Raw genomic sequence first — 16411 nt, forward strand, 5'->3', positions numbered from 1 at the left:
TGACATGGCGCTCCTCTAGTTTTGCTGATGTCTTGTCTCAGTTTGCCACGAGAGCTTCTCTTGAGTTGAGGCAAGGGACTCAGAGCTCTTCTTGTGTTGTGATGGTGCTTCCTGTTGAAATGCAGCAGGGTGCTTAGGGTTCTTTTGAGTTATGGCGGGCTAACTTGGGGTTCCTCTCCAGTTGCACCTGGGGAGTTGGGCCTCCTCTTGAGTTGAGGCAGGCAACTTGGGGTTCCTCTCAAGTTGCAGTGGGGAAACTGGGGCTTCCTTTCAAGTGGCAACAGGGTGCCTGGGGCTCCAGTTGAGTTGCAGCTGGGAACACGGGTTTCTTCTTGAGTTGCAGAGAGAAACTTGGGGTCCTTCTCTAGTTGCAGCAGAGTACTCACAACTCCTCTTGAGTTGCAGTGGAAACTCACGGTTCCTCTCAAGTTGCAGTACAGGTTTCAGGGTTCCACTCGAGCCATGGAGGGGAACTTGAGGATCCTCTCTAGTTGGAGGTTACTCAGGGTTCCTCTTGAGTTCCAGGGGAGCCTCCTCATGAGTTGTCTTGGGTCATCTCTTCTCTAGCAGGGATGTACAGTATGGCTCCTCTCTTGTTTCAACGTCCTAGTGGCTACTCATTTGTTTTGGCGTGGATCTTTAGTTGTGGTTGGGGTCAACTCTGTAGTTGTGGTGGGTATGATTCTCTCCAATTGTGATGTGCAAGCTCCTCTCTAGTTGTGGTTAGGGGTTATCTCTAGCTGTGGTGTAGCTGCTCTTTTCTAGTTGTGGTATGCTAGTGGCCTACTCTCTAGTTGTGTGCAGACTCCTTTCTAGTTATGGTAAGGGGCTCTTTAGCTGCAATATCTGAGGGTAGTCCACTCTCATTGCAATGTGCAGGGCCTCCTTATTGTGATTGGGGGACTCATCTATATTTCACATAGAGTGACTCCTCTGTAGGTATGGTGTCTGGGGGCACAGTCTCACCTTGTGGCCGGTGTCTTCTCTCGAATAGCAGTGGGGTCCTTCTCTTCAGTTGCGGTTGTGGACTCGGGACTCCTCTAGAGTTGCAGTGGTCCCTCCTCTTAGGTGGTGATGGGTGGCTGTGAAGGGGGTTCCTCTCTTTTGGCACTCAGTGTTCCTCACACATTTTTTGCATGGATTCTCCTGTCTGCTTGTGAGGGCCTCCTCTCAAGTTACTTCATGGGGCTCATCTCTATGTGCAGCAGAGGGGCTCCACTCTATGTGTGATGCCTTGCTGGTCACCTCTCTACATGTAGCAAGGGAAATCTCTCCAGTTTTGGTGGGGGTTCCTCTGTCACTGGGGCCAGTGGCTCCTCTCATGTTGCAGCAAAGGACTTAGTAGTTCCTTTCTAGTTGCATTGTAGTTTGCATGCTCCTATCTCATTGTGATGCATGGTCAACACACAAGTTGTGGCCAGGGGTCTCTGTAATTGCACTGTACTGGGGGTTTATCTTTAGTTGTGATGTGGTGGCTCCTTCAAGTTTTACAGTCATTACTCTAGTTGCTGTGTGCAAGGGGCAATTCTCTAGTTGTGGTGAGGTTTCCAATTCAGTTTTATCGAAAAGGCTCTTCTCTTTTTGCAGTGGGGTTCAACTCTTGAGTTGTGGTAGGTGGTCAAATTTCTAATTGCAGTGGGGTCTCCTCTCTAGGTACATTGGGCAGGGCTTTTCCTCAATAGCTGAAATGTGTGGTGGGGTGCAATTCAGCTATTGCTAACCCTAACCCCTAACCCTAACCTTAACCCTAACCCTAACCCTAACCCTAACCTTAATTTGTTAACACTAATTGTGCCATGGGTGCTCCTCTCTCAGTGATGTGTGCCTGGGCTCTCTTGTTGTGGTGTGGTGCTCCTCTCTAGTTTTTCTGAGGTCTTATCTTGATTTGCCAAGCAAGCTCCTCTTGAGTTGAAGCAGGGAACTCAGAGCTCCTCTTGAGTTCTGGTGGTGCCTCCTCTCAAGTTGTAGCAGGTTTCTTGGGATCCTTTTGAGTTGTGGCAGGGAACTTAGGGTCCCTCTGGAGTTGCAACAGAGGACTCGGGGCATCTCTCTTTGCAGCAGGTACTCGGTGTTCCTCTCGAGTACAGTGCACAACTCTGAGTTCCTCTCAAGTCGCTGTGGAAGGCTTCTCTTAAGTTGAGGCAGTGGTCTCTGAGCTCCTATTGAATTGCGGTGATGCCTCCTTTTCAATACTGGTGGGTAGTCTCAGTGAGGTGGGGAATCCTCTTTACTTTTGGCACTGGGATCTCCTCACTAGTTTTTCATAGGATTGCTCTGCTCTAATTTTGAGGCCTTCCACTCGAGTTCACGTCATCTTGAGTTGATGTGGGAAACTCGGGGTTCCTTTCAAGTTGTGACGGGGATCTCAGGGAACGCTTGGGTTGCCTCAGGGGAGTCAGGCCTCCTTTTGAGTTGCGAGGGGCACCTCGGGATTCCTCTCGAGTCGCTGCACAGGAATAGGGGATCATCTCGAGTCGAGGTGGGAAACTTGGGGTTCCTGTCCAGTTGCAACATGGATCTCAGGGTTCCTCTTGAGTTGCAAGAGGGGAGTCAGGCCTTGTCTCATGTTGAGGCATGGACTTCCGCTTTCCCCTTGAGTGGTAAAAGGGGGTGTCAGTCCTGTCGAGTTGAGGCAGGGAATTCGGGATTTTCTAGAGTTGCAACAGGGGAGTCAGACCTCCCGTCGTGTTGTGAGAGGAAACTGGGGGTTCCATTCGAGTCACTGAAGGAGAATCAGGCCTTATCTCGGGTCAAGGGGGAACTCACTGTCCTTCCCACTTGCAGCGGGTAACTCGGGGTTCATCTTGAGTTGTGATGGGATCTGGGGATACATCTAGAGTGGCAACAAGGCGTCAGGACTCCTTTTGAGTTGAGGTGGGGAAGTCGTGTTTCCTTTCGAGTTGCAGCAGGGGAGTCAGGCCTTCTCTGGAGTTGCAGCAGAAACTCGGGGTTCTTCTCTAGTTGTTGCTGGAAGCTCAGGGTTTCCTCAAGAGTTGCCATAGGGGACTGAGAGCTCTTCTTAATGTGCAGCAAGAAATCAGAGTTCCTCTGGATTTGCAGCACAGGATACAGGATTCCACTGGATTTGTGGCACAGAAGTCAGGGTTATCCTCAAACTTGGTTGGTATTCAGGGTTCCTGGCGACTTTGGTGGGATGTCCTGTCAAGTTTTCTTGCGGCGACTCATCTCTAGCAGGGATGGGCAGGTTGGCTCCTTTCTTGTTGCAATGACAGGTGGCTGCTCACTAGTTTTGGCAACGGACTACTCTATTGTTGTGGTCGGGGTCAACTCTGTAGTTGCAGGGGCTATGATTCTCTCTAGTGGTGGTGTGCCAGTTCCTCTCTCCTTGTGGTGTGAGCTTCATCTGTCTTAGCAGAAGAAGGGCTCCTCTCTGCGTGTAATGGCCAACAGGCTCCTCTCAAGTTGTGGTTGAGGGCTCCTCTTGAGGGTCGAGGCTGGGTCCTCTCCAGTTGGGTTGTGCATGTCTCCACAAGGGAGGTCCTCTCTGCTTTTGGTGCTATGGGTTCCTAATTTCTATTCGTGGGATTCCTGCTCTCTAGTTGTGAGGGTCTGCACTAGACTTCCTTCAGGGAGCTCGTCTCCATTGGAGGCACAAGGTCTTCTCTCTAGGTCGGGTATCCTGGGGGACACGTCACTAGTTGTGCCTGGGAAATCCACTTCAGTTTTGGCCGGGGATCCACTCCGTCATTTGGTCCAGTAACCCCTTTTCTTGTTTCAGCCTAGGGATCCTGCAAAATTGCAGCAAGGAACTCGGGGTGCCTCTTGAGTTGCAGCATATGACTCGGGGTTCCTTTAGAGTTGGGGTGGAGACTCCTCTTGAACTAGATTCATGTATCTGGGGCAGATCCTCTGTAGCAGTGATGTGCAACCTGGACCCTGTTTAAGTGCAATGTGCAGGAGGCTACTCTCTAAATGCAGCATGGGCTCCACTTTAATTGCAGTTGGGGGTGTGCTCTTTATTTGTTGTGGGTCTGCTCGTCTGTAGTTTCATTTGCAGCCACCACTCTTGTTGTGGCAGGGGAACTTCTCTTAATTGTGGTAGTTTGGCTCCTCTCTAGATGCAGTAGAGTGCTCTTCTCAAATGGGGAAGTGGGTGACTCCTCTACGGCTGTAATGAGAAGGGGCATTTTTTCTCGTTGTGAAGTTCAGCAAGCTACTGGCTATTTGTGGCAGGATGGGTCTCCGGGTTAGTTGTGGTATGAGGCTTCCTATCTGGTTGCCATAAAGGGCTCTTATCCAATTGTGGTGAGTTAATCTACTCTTGGGAATCCTCTGCAGTTGCATCAGGGTCTTGGGGCTAGTGTCAAGTGGGACGGGGAACTCGGGGTTCCTCTTAAGTCACTGCAGAGGAATTGGACCACATCTCGATTTGATGCAGGGACCCGGGTTTCATTTTGAGATGTGGCTTCTGTCGAGAAACTCAGGGCTTCTCTCGAGTTGTGATGGGGAACTCAGGGATCCCCTTGAGTTGCCATAGGTGATACAAGCCTCTTCTTGAGGAGCCAGGGGTAAGTTGGGATACCTCTCGAGTTGGAGCAGGAGAATAGGCCCTCAGCAAGAAATGAGATGGGGAATACGGGGTTCTTCTCGAGTTGTGGGAGGAAGCTCAGGGTTTGTCTCAGTTTTCGATGCAGAACTCGGAGATCCTCTTGAGTTGCAATAGGTGAGATAGGCCTCCTCTTGAGGTGCGAGGGTGAAGTCGGGATTCCTCGAGACTCAAAGCAGGGGAATAGGTCCTAATTTCCAGATGAGGTTGGGAACATGGGTGTCCTCTCCAGTTGTGACCGGTATCTTGGGGAACATTTCGAGTTGCAAAAAGGGAGTCAAGCCTCCTTTCAAGTTGCTAAGGGGAACTCAGGATTGCTCTCGAGCCGATGCAGGAGAATCCTGCCTTATCTCACGTTGAGGGATGAATATGGTGGTTTTTCTCGAGTTGGGAGGGGAATTTTGGGGTTTGTCTCGAGTTGGGATGGGGACTTCAAGAATTATAAATTGAATTATTAATCAAATAATTAACTGGATAATTGATACTAAGTCAAATAGTCAAATGATTAACCCAATAATTAAATTATCAATTAAATTATTAATCAAATAACTAACTGCATAACTAAATGATTATACAAATTTTTAGTCAAATTATTAACCAAATAATAACTGGATAATTAAAGAATTAACTAAAATTTTAATTAAATCAGTAATCAAATTATTGATCAAATAATTAACTGGATAATTAAATCACTAATCAAATTATTATTTGAATTATTAATTGAACATTGATAAAATTATTAATCAAATAATTAACTTGAATTTAAATTATTAAATAATCATTAATCAAATCATCAACTGGATAATTAAAATATTAATCAAATTATTAATTAAATTGTCAATCAAATTATTAATCAAACGATTACTGTATAATTAAATATTTAATCAAATTATTAATCAGATATTAATCAAACAACAAAATGCATGAAAATTAATCAGATAATTAAATTATTAATCGAATTGTTAAATAATTAGTCAAATAATTAACTGGATGATTAAGTAATTAATCAAATTATTAAACAAATAATTAACTAAACTATCAAATAAATAAATAATTAATAATTAAGGATAATAAAATTATTATTTATATTATAAATAATTATAGCTATTTTAATAAGTAATAACTAATAAGTAATAATTGATGATATTATTTTTACGTTGAACAATGATAGTAATCAGTTCAGTTCAGTTCAGTCGCTCAGTCGTGTCTCTTTGTGCCTCCCTGTCCATCACCAACTTCGGGAGTTAGTAATACTTAATAATAATTAACAGTTGATTAGTAACTAGGTAAGCATTAAATTAATTAAATAGCTAATGCATTAATTTATAATTAATATTTCATAAATGATTGAATTAGGAATGATTAATAAATAATTAATACATTGATGAATTAATAAGTTATAAATAATTAATAATTAGTAACATTAGTGATTTATAATTAATAATCAATTTAAAATTTAAATTAGTTATTTAATTAAGTGTATTATTAATTATTAACTGCATATTTAAATTTTATTAAACTTTTAATATTTTATGAATGAATCATTTTATTTTCCTAATAATTAAATATTTAAATTTAACTATTTAATTACTATTTTCTGTGATTATGGGAAACAATAATTAAATAGTTAAATTTAATTCTTTATTAGTAAAATAATTAATAAAATATTTAATTAATAAAATACAAAATGATAGGATACTGAAAGAGGAACTCCCCAGGTCAGTAGGTGCCCAATATGCTACTGGAGATCAGTGGAGAAATAACTGCAGAAAGAATGAAGGGATGGAGCCAAAGCAAAAACAATATCCAGTTGTGGATGTGACTGGTGATAAAAGCAAGGTCTGATGCTGTAAAGAGCAATATTGCATAGGAACCTGGAATGTTAGTCCATGAATCAAGGCAAATTGGAAGTGGTCAAACAGATGGCAAGAGTGAACGTCAACATTCTAGGAAGGAGCGAACTAAAATGGACTGGAATGGGTGAATTTAACTCATATGACATTATATTTACTACTGTGGGCAGGATTCCCTTAGAAGACATGGAGTAGCCATCATGGTCAACAAAAGAGTCCATAATGCAGTACTTGGATGCAATCTCAAAAATGACAGAATGATCTCTGTCCATTTTCCAAGGCAAACCATTCAATATAACAGTAATCCAAGTCTATGCCCCAATCAGTAATGCTGAAGAAGCTGACGTTGAATGGTTCTATGAAGACCTACAAGACCTTTTAGAACTAAAACCCCCAAAAGATGTCCTTTTCATGATAGGGGACTGGAATGCAAAAGTAGGAAGTCAAGAAACACTGGGGGTAACAGGCAAATTTGGCCTTGGAATACGGAATGAAGCAGGGCAAAGGCTAATAGAGTTTTGCCAAGAGAACACACTGGTCATAGCAAGCACCCTCTTCCAACAACACAAGAGAAGACTCTACACATGGACATCACCAGATGGTCAACACTGAAATCAGATTGATTATATTCTTTGCAGCCAAAGATGGAGAAGCTCTATACAGTCAGCAAAAACAAGACCAGGAGCTGACTGTGGCTCAGATCATGAACTCCTTATTGCCAAATTCAGACTTAAATTGAAGAAAGTAGGGAAAACCACTAGACCATTCAGGTATGACCTAAATCAAATCCCTTATGATTATACAGTGGAAGTGAGAAATAGATTTAAGGGCCTAGATCTGATAGACAGAGTACCTGATGAACTATGGACGGAGGTTTGTGACATATCAAAAAGCAGAGACATTACTTTGCCAACAAAGGTCCATGTAGTCAAGGCTATGGTTTTTCCAGTGGTTATGTATGGATGTGAGAGTTGGACTGTGAAGAAAGCTGAGCACTGAAGAATTGATGCTTTTGAACTGTGGTGTTGGAGAAGACTCTTGACAGTCCCTTGGGGTGCAAGGAGATCCAACCAATCCATCCTTAAGGAGATCAGTCCTGGGTGTTTATTGGAAGGACTGATGCTGAGGCTGAAACTCCAATACTTTGGCCACCTCATGCGAAGAGTTGACTCACTGGAAAAGAGGGAGGGATTAGGGGCAGGAGAAGGGGACAACAGAGGATGAGATAGCTGAATTGTATCACTGACTCAATGGACATGAGTTTGAGTAAATTCCGGGAGTTGTTCATGGACACGGAGGCCTGGCATGCTGCGATTCATGGGGTCACAAAGAGTTGGACACGACTGAGTGACTGAACTGAACTGAACTGATTTAATTATTGAGTATGTATAAATTAAATTATTTAATAGTTAAAAATTTGAATAATAGTTAAATATTATCAACCATAATTAATATTAATATTGCTAATTATATTAACTAATATAATAATTAATGTTATTAATATTGATTTTAATAATAAAATTTGAAGATTTATTATTTCTTTAAATATTGAAAATAATTATTTTAAATTATTTTAAAATTAATAAATAATGATTAAATAACAAAATAATTAATTAAAATAGCAATTAATAATTAGTTTTATAATTAACTATTAATAAGATTATCATTATTACACTATAATGTAGTAGTATTGTTAATAGTATAATATATTAATAGTATATTAAATAATGTCATAATATATATTATAAGATTATTATATGAAATTGTATTATAGTTATATTAGTATTATGTATATTTAATATAATTAATAATATATTGTATATAATATATTATATATGTTATATATAATTACATATATTATATATAATCTATATATCAGATCAGATCAGTCGCCCAGTCGTGTCCGACTCTGCAACCCCATGAATTGCAGCACGCCAGGCCTCCCTGTCCATCACCAACTCCCGGAGTTCACTCAGACTCACGTCCATCGAGTCAGTGATGCCATCCAGCCATCTCATCCTCTGTCGTCCCCTTCTCCTCCTGCCCCCAATCCCTCCCAGCATCAGTCTTTTCCATGAGTCAACTCTTCGCATGAGGTGGCCAAAATATTGGAGTTTCAGCTTTAGCATCATTCCTTCCAAAGAAATCCCAGGGCTAATCTCCTTCAGAATGGACTGGTTGGATCTCCTTGCAGTCCAAGGGACTCTCAAGAGTCTTCTCCAACACCACAGTTCAAAAGCATCAATTCTTCCGCGCTCAGCCTTCTTCACAGTCCAACTCTCACATCCATACGTGACCACAGGAAAAACCATAGCCTTGACTAGATGAACCTTTGTTGGCAAAATCATGTCTCTGCTTTTGAATACATTATCTAGGTTGGTTATAACTTTCCTTCCAGGGAGTAAGCATCTTTTAATTTCATGGCTGCAGTCACCATCTGTAATGATTTTGGAGCCCAGAAAAATAAAGTCTCACACTGTTTCCACTGTTTCCCCATCTATATATAATATAGTTATATATCATAATATAATATTAATATATTTATATAATCTATATTATAAAAATATAGAATATTTTATTTAATTTTATTTATTTATATTTTATTATTTTACATATATTATATATATTTTACATATATAATAATATACCTTTTCTTGGGCTCCAGGAAAATAAAGTGCAGACAGTGACTGCAGCCATGAAATTAAAAGACACTTGCTCCTGGAAGAAAATCTGTGACATACTTAGACAGTGTGTTAAAAAGCAGAAACATCACTTTTCTCACAAAGATGTGTAGTCAAAGCTATGATTTCTCCAGATGTAGAGAAGGAAATGACAACCCACTCCAGTATTCTTGCCTGGAGAATCTCAGGACGTAGGAGCCTGGTGGGCTGTCATCTATGGTGTCGCACAGAGTCGGACACGACTGAAGCAACTTAGCAGCAGCATGTACAGATGTGAGCTGTTTTTGTTCAGCCACTCAATTGTATCCAAGTCTTTATTACCCCATGAACAGCAGCATACCAGGTTTCTCTATCCTTCACTATCTCCCAGATTTGCCCAACCTCATGTCCATTGAGTCAGTGATGTCATCCAACCATCTCATTCTCTGTCACCCCCTTCTCCTCCTGCCCTCAATCCTTCTGAGCATCAGGGTCTTTTCTAATGAGTCAGTTCTTTGCATCAGGTGGCCAAAGTATTGGAGCTTCAGCTTCAGCACCAGTCCTCCCAATGAATATTCAGGGTTGATTTGTTTTAGGATTTACTGGTTTGATCTCCTTTCTGTCCAAAGGACTCTCAAGAGTCTTCTCCAGCATCAAGTTTGGAAACATTACAGCCCAACTCTCACATCTGTACATGATTACTGGAAAATCCATAGTTTTGAATATAGGGAACAGGAGAAAGGAGCAGTGATCCCACAAGAAACTGAGCCAGACTTGCCTGTGAGTGGGAGTCTCTGCCAGAGGCATGGGTCAACAGTGGCCTGCTGTGGGATCAGGGGCACTAGGAGGAGCAGTCGTGGGAGTCATGACCTGCTGGCCTAAGTCCTTTCGGAGGAGGTTGCCATTAACATTATGACAGAGCCTATAGCCTTCTGCAAACTCTAGGACTGGGCTGCCTCAGGCCAAACCACAGGGAGGGAGCATAGCCTCACCTACCAGTAGAAAACTGCATTAAAGATCTACTGAGTATAGCCCTGCCCTCCAGAACAAGACTTAGTTTTCCCCACAGAGAATTCCTCCCATTAAGAAGCTTGCACAAGCCTCTTATCCTCATTAATCAGAGGGCTGCTGCTGTTGCTGCTGTTAAGTCACTTCAGTTGTGTCTGACTCTGTACGACCCCATAGACAGCAGCCCACAGGCTCCCCCATCCTTGGGATTCTACAGGCAAGAACAATGGAGTGGGTTGCCATTTCCTTCTCTAATGCACGAAAGTGAAAAGTGAAAGTGAAGTCTCTCTGTCATGTCCGACTCTTAGCGACCCCATGGACTTCAGCCTACTGGGTTCCTCCGTCCATGAGATTTTCCAGGCGAGAGTACTGGAGTGGGTTGCCATTGCCCTCTCCACCATCAGAGGGCAGACAGAATGAAAACCACAATCATGGATATGAGAGTTGGACCACAAAGAAGGCTGAACACTGAAGAATTGATTCTTTTTATTTTTTAATTTTTTTTTATTTTTAAACTTTACATAATTGTATTAGTTTTGCCAAATATCAAAATGAATCTGCCACAGGTATACATGTGTTCCCCATCCTGAACCCTCCTCCCTCCTCCCTCCCCATACCATCCCTCTGGGTCGTCCCAGTGCACTAGCCCCAAGCATCCAGTATCGTGCATCGAACCTGGACTGGCATCTCGTTTCATACATGATATTTTACATGTTTCAATGCCATTCTCCCAAATCTTCCCATCCTCTCCCTCTCCCATAGAGTCCATAAGACTGTTCTATACATAAGTGTCTCTTTTGCTGTCTTGTACACAGGGTTATTGTTACTATTACTCAGCCATTAAAAAGAAAACATTTGAGTCAGTTCTAATGAGGTGGATGAAACTGGAGCCTATTATACAGAGTGAAGTAAGCCAGAAGGAAAAACACCAATACAGTATAATAACGCATATATATGAAGAATTGATTCTTTTGAATTGTGGAGTTGGAGAAGTCTCTTGAGATTCCCTTGGACTGCATGGAGATAAAACCAATCAATCCTAAAGGAGATCAACACTGAAGATTCTTTGGAAGAACTGATGCTAAAGTTGAAGCTCCAATACTTTGGCCATCTGATGCAAACAGTCAACTCATTGGAAAAAAGCCCTGATTCTGGGAAAGACTGAGGGCAGGGGGAGAAGGGGGTGACAGAGAATGAGATGGCTGGATGGCATCATTGACTAAACGGACATAAGTCTGATCAAACCCAGGAGATAGCAAAGGATAGGGAAGCCTAGTGTGCTACAGTCCATGGGGTCGCAAAGTATCAGACACGACTGAATAGCTGAACAACAATACTGAATGAAAAAGCCAATCTTGACAGATTACATCTTATGTAAGTCCATTATATGACATTCTCAAAAAGACAAAATATAGTGATTGAGAGCAGGTCAGTGGTTGCCAAGTTACAGATGGAGTCAATGTGACTATAAAGAGATCTGAAGGAATTTTGAGAAGATTATAGTGTTTTGTATCCTGATTGTGGAGGGGGTTATAGAAATCCATATATGTGTTCAAATACATGGAATGTACATTTAAAAAGGCAAATATATATATGTATGTATGTATGTATGTATGTATGTATGCTTAATTTAAAATAAGGTTTTGTAGCTCATTTAGTCCATTTTCTATTCCAGACTTAAAATCAGTCATTTCTCTAAAATGGCATGTTTTATTTTAGTAGGAAATGGCATTTCAATCTGGCTGATGGGGACAATCACTGACACCAGATATTTTTCCTAGGTCTTTAAGGTGGACAGAGCTAGAAAAAATATTTGTTAAGTATAAAGTATTTTCCTTTATGATAAAACACATCATGTGTTCAAACTGCTATTGTCAAATGAAAGTGTAGACTTCATCAGTTCAGTTCAGTCACTCAGTCGTGTCTGAGTCTTTGCAACCCCATGAATTGCAGCACGTCAGTCCTCCCTGTCCATCACCAACTCCCGGAGTTCACTCAAACTCATGTGCATTGAGTCGGTGATGCCATCCAGCCATCTCATCCTCTGTTGTCCCCTTCTCCTCCTGCCCCCAATCCCTCCCAGCATCAGAGTCTTTTCCAATGAGTCAACTCTTCGCATGAGGTGGCCAAAGTATTGGAGTTTCAGCTTTAGCATCATTCCTTCCAAAGAACACCCAGGACTGATCTCCTTTAGAATGGACTGGTTGGATCTCCTTGCAGTCTAAGGAACTCTCAAGAGTCTTCTTCAGCACCACAGTTTAAAAGCATCAATTCTTCGGCACTCAGCTTTCTTCACAGTCCAACTCTCACATCCATACATGACCACTGGAAAAACCATAGCCTTGACTAGATGGACCTTTTTTGGCAAAGTAATGTCTGTGCTGTTTACTATGCTGTCTAGGTTGGTTATAACTTTCCTTCCAAGGAGTAAGCGTCTTTTAATTTCATGGCTACAGTCACCATCTGCAGTGATTTTGGAGCCCCCCAAAATAAAGTCTCACACTGTTTCCACTGTTTCCCCACTATTTCCCATGAAGTGTTGGGACCAGATGCCATGATCTTAGTTTTCTGAATGTTGAGTTTTAAGCCAACTTTTTCACTCTCTTCTTTCACTTTCATCAAGAGGCTTTTTAGTTCCTTTTCACTTTCTGCCATAAGGGTGGTGTCATCTGCATATCTGAGGTTATTGATATTTTCCTGGCAATCTTGATTCCAGCTTGTGCTTCTTCCAGCCCAGCGTTTCTCATGATGTACTCTGCATATAAGTTAAATAAGCATGGTGAAATCCAAATGAACTCTTTGGCAAATCCAATACTTTCAAGAGATATCCATGTTCCAAATGGTAGACTCTCAGGTTTTTTTTTTTTTTAATGACTGAGTAGTATCCCACTGTGTATATATACCTCATCTTATTTATTTCTTCATCCATCAGTGTACAGGCAGTTTACTTCCATATCTTGGCAATTGTAAACAATGCAGCAATGAATACAAGGGTGCATATATATTTTCAAATTGTTGTTTTCATATTCTTCAGATAAATACCTAGAATGGAATAACTAGGTCATATGATAGTTCTTAATTTTTTGAGCAATCTCCATACTGTTTTCCATATTGACATCACCAGCTTTTAGTAGAAACTGGATAAGGGTGTCCTTTTTGCCACATTTTATCCAACATTTGTTGTTTATTGTCTTTTTAATAATAACCATTCTGAGCTACTGAACTGATTCTATCACATGTGCAGTGATATTTCATGGTGCTTTTGATTTGCATTTCCCTAGTAGTTAAGGATGTTGAACATCCTTTCATGTGCCTCTTGGCTACCCATATGTCCTTTCTTGGAAAAATAACTCTTTAGGACCTCAGCCCATTTTAAAGTGGGTTGTGTCTTTTTTCTTTAGTCATATGAGTTCTTTTTATATTTTACATATTAACCGTTTATTGAATATATGATCTGTAAATATCTTCTCACATTATGTAAAATACCTTTTGTTTTGAGATGTTTTCCTCCACTATTCAGAATTTTTTAGCTTGATATAGTCCCATTTGTTTATTATTTGGAGTCAGATCCACATAAGCATCACTAAAGATGACTATCAGTGAAATCAAAACTTATGTTTTCTTTTAGCAATTTAATGGTTTCAGGTCTTACATGCAAGTCTTTTGTTGTTGTTGTTGTTTGTTTTTAATTTTTTGGAAGCACCACATGCCATGTGGGATTTTAATTCGCTGACCAGGAATCAAACATAAGTCCCCTTAAGTGGAAACATGGAGTCCTAACCACTGGACTGTCAGGGAAAATCCCCACATTCAAGTCTTTAGCTCCTTTTGAGTTAATTTTGGTATATGGCATAAGAGAGTTGTCTAGGTTCATTATTTTGCATGTGACTGTCCAATTTTCCTAACATCATTTACTGAAAATACTCTTGTTCTTCCACTGTATGAGCTTCGCTTATTTGTCGTAAATTCAGTTCAGTTTCTCAGTTGTGTCCGACTCTTTGAGACCCCATGGACTGCAGTACACCAGGCTTCCCTGTCCTTCACTAACTCCCTAAGCTTTCAAACTCATGTCCATCGAATCACTGATGCCATCCAACCATCTCATCCTCTGTCATCCTCTTCTCCTCCTGCCTTCAACCTTTCCCTGCTTCGGGGTCTTTTCCAATAAGTTGACTCTTCCCATTAGGTGGCCAAAATATTGGAGTTTCAGCTTCAACATCAATCCTTCCAGTGAACATTCAGGACTGATTTCCTTTAGGATTGACTGGTTTGTCATAAATTAATCGACCAAATACATGTGGACTTATTTCTGAACTCTCTATTTTGTCCCATTCATCCGTATATCTGTGTATATGTCAATTTTTGATTGCTATAGATTTGTAGTATAGTTGAAAATCAGGAAGCTTAATGCCCCCAGGTTTGTACTTCTTTTTCAAGAATGTTTTAACTACTCGTGGTCTTTTGTGACTCCATAAGCAATTTAGAATCACCTGCTCAATTTTTGTGAAATATATCATTGAAATATTTATAGTGACTGCACTGAATCTTCAAATTGTTTTGGAAAGTATGGACATTTTAACAATAATGAATTATTTCAATTTATGGACACAGAATATCTTTTAATTTATTTATGTCTTCTTCAATTTCTTTCACTAGTGTTTTAAAATTTTTGGTATCAGATCTTTCACTACCTTGATTACATTTGATACAATTGTAAATGGATTATTTTCTTAATTTCTCTTTATGATAGTTTGTTAGAGGTACAGAGAAAAACAAAACAGATTTCTATATATTTAATTTTGTGAGTTTTAATTAATCTTTTCCTATTTTAATGTTTTTAATTCCTTTTTCTTCTCCAATTGATGTGGATAGGACTTCCAATCCTATTAGAAAACTGAGTCCAACAATTGCATATGGAATGAAACACATTTCATTGCATTGCATATGGAATGAAAATGATCACAGTGGACATCCTTGTCTTGTTCCTGATTTTAGAGAAAAATCTTTTAGCTTTTAACTGTTGAGGATGGTGGTAGCTAAGAATTGTCATATACGGCCTTTATTTTATTGAAGCATGTTCCTTTGATAGCTGGTTTTTGAAGTTTTTATCATAAATGGTTGTTTGATCTTGTCAAATGTTTTTCCCACACCTATTGAGATGACCATATGATTTTTATCTTTTCTTTTGTTAATTTGTTGTTTCACTTCAATTGATTTTCAGATGTTGAACCATCTTTGCATCCCAAAATAAATTGCACTTTAAAATGGTGCATGATTCATTTATGTATTGTGGGATTCAGTTTGCTAATACTTTATTGGATATTTTTGCAAACGTTTATCAGGTTTCTTTTCTTGAGATGTCCTTGTCTGATTTTGAGCTCCGCATAATTCTTTCTTCATAATTGAGTTTGGAAGATTTTCTTCCTCTTCAGTTTTTTGGAAAAGCTCAAGAAAATACATATAAAATCTTTTTTTTTTTTTTTGTATATTTTATAGAATTTGCCAGTGAGGTCTTCTGGTCCTGAAGTTTTTCTTGTTGGAAAATTTTAGATTACTCTTTCAATCTATTTTTGAGTAACTGTCCTATTTATATTTTCCTTTTCTTCATGAATTAGTTTTGAAAGAGTGTATATTTGTGGGAATTTAGAATTCCACTCAGAGAAGGCAATGACACCCGACTCTGGTGTGGAGAGTCTTGCCTGGAAAATCCCATGGATGGAGGAGCCTGGTAGGCTGAAGTCCATGGGCTCGCACAGAGTCAGACACGACTGAAGTGACTTAGCTTAGCTTAGCTTAGAATTCCACTTCTTCTCGGTTGTACAATTTCCATAATGCATAATTATTTTAGTAATTTCTCATGATCCTTTGCATTTCTGTGGTATCAGTTGTAACTTCTTTTTTATTTATGATTTTATTTATTTGAATTTTGTTTTTTCTTTGGTTAGTCTGGCTAAAGGTTTGTTGAATTTTGCTTATATTTTTAAAGAAGCAAATCTCAGTAACATCAAACCTCTCCATTTTCTTTTTTCAGTCTTTATTTCCACTCTCATTTTTACTTTCGTTTTATTCCTCTTTCCTATTTTTTTTTGGGTAACATTAGCTTTTCTTTCTTTTTTTTTTAATTTTATTTTTAAACTTTACAATATTGTATTGGTTTTGCCATGTATCAACATGAATTTGCCACAGGTATACATGTGTTTCCCATCCTGAACACTCCTCCCTCCACCCTCCCTGTACCATCTCTCTCTTTTTTTTTTTTTTTTAAACTAATTCTGAACTTTGTCTGTTCTCTTTCTAGTTTCTTTAGGTGCAAAATTATTTTA

This window comes from Bos grunniens, chromosome 29 (assembly GCF_055505025.1).
Source record: "Bos grunniens cultivar Pamir isolate PY7600 chromosome 29, Bosgru_T2T1.0, whole genome shotgun sequence".
Lineage (NCBI taxonomy): Eukaryota > Metazoa > Chordata > Mammalia > Artiodactyla > Bovidae > Bos > Bos grunniens.